The sequence below is a fragment of the Octodon degus genome, unplaced genomic scaffold, assembly GCF_000260255.1.
Source record: "Octodon degus isolate 3935 unplaced genomic scaffold, OctDeg1.0 scaffold00090, whole genome shotgun sequence".
Lineage (NCBI taxonomy): Eukaryota > Metazoa > Chordata > Mammalia > Rodentia > Octodontidae > Octodon > Octodon degus.
The window spans coordinates 6010585-6012260 of NW_004524666.1; positions in this window are offsets into that span (position 1 = coordinate 6010585).

A 1676-nucleotide genomic window follows, 5' to 3' on the forward strand; every position below is an offset into this window, starting at 1 on the left:
TCAGCCTATGAATGTCTTTATGAGTTAAATGTGTTTCTTGTATACAGCATATTGTTGGATTTTGTTTCCTAATCCACTGTGCCAGTCTATTTCTCTTAACTGGTGAATTGAGTCCATTTACATTGATGGTTAGAATTGAGATGTATTGACTTTACGATTGATATGTTATTTACCTGTTGTCATTTACTCCTTTTTCTCCTGTGTTTAATTGCTTGCCCTCTTTACTTGGTTGCTTCTAATCTCATTCGTGGAGCTCTGATCATTTTGGTCCCTCTCTAGAACATCTTTCAGTAGCCTGTGTAGGGTTGGCTTTGTCATCATGAACTTCTTTAGTTGTTCCTTGTCATGGAAGTATTTCACTTCTCCATCAAACTTGAAAGAGAATTTTGCAGGGAATAGTAGCCTGCACTAGAATTTGTTTTTATAGAGGACTTGAAGTACTCTGCTCCATGCTCTTCTTGCCTTCATGGTTTGTGAAGAGAAGTCAGCCATAATTCTGATGGATTTTCCTTCGAATGTGATCTGCTTCTTTTCTCTAGTGGCTTTCTGTATATTATTCTTGTGCTGAATTTCTGGGATCTTGACTATTGTATGCCTCGGTGTTTTTTTTTTTAATTTATTTATTTATTTGTGTGTGTGTGTGTGTGTGTGTGTGTGTGGCCAACTCAGCCCACCAGGGGGGGGGGCTGGCTGACATGTGGTGCTGGGGGATTGAACCATGGTCCCTTGTGCTTTGCTAAGCTTGTTCTAAGTAGGTGCTTTAGACCACTGAGCCATCTCACCAGCCCCTCGGTGTGTTTTTAATTGGGTTGAGGTTACTTGGTGTTCTGTATGCTTCTGTTACCTGAATTTCAGATTGTTTCCTCATATTTGGGAAGTTTTCTGCTATTACTTCTGCCCATATTTTTTTAACGTCCTTTGTATTGACTCCTTCTTTCTCATTGATGCCTCTTAGCCTCACATTGTTCATCTTTGCATCACCTTGCAGGTGATGGATTATTTTTTTCTGCATCCTAGTTGTTTTTAAGAGATCCTTTCTTACCTTTTCATGAGCTGCACCAGCGTCTTCAAAATCTGAAACTCTATCTTCACTTTCACTTAAATGGTTTTGCAAGCTTATGATTGAGATTTTAAATTCCTCTATATTTCTTTGACTCTGCTTCCTTTGATCTGTTTCTTTCCTGTATTGTTCATTCAAGGAATCCATCATTTTTCTAATCTCCTCTATTTTTTTATCAATGTCTTCTTTAGAAGCAGTTATTAATTCTTTTACTGCAGTGTTTTTTTCAGATTGAGTTTCCTCCTTATGTTTCTGTAGTTGATTCTTTACTTCAGGTGCTATGAGTTCCGAGAATTCTTTTCTTATTTCAGAAAATTCCACTATAACTTTCTGCTGTTGCTTATTTACTATTGATGCTACTAATTCATATATTTGAGCTGAGCTGGTAGAAAAGAATTCCGCTCTGAGTTCCTCTATGATTTTCTGCTCTTGCTTATTTACTATCAACACTATTAATTCATACATTTGAGCTGAGCTAGTGTCCTCTGCACTTGTTCTGGGTGGGCATTGGCTTTCCACCATATATTTTTGCATTTGATTCTTTACTGCAGATGTTATTAATTAAGGGATTTCTTTTTTCATTTTCAATCTGAGTTCCTCTATACCTTTCTGCAGC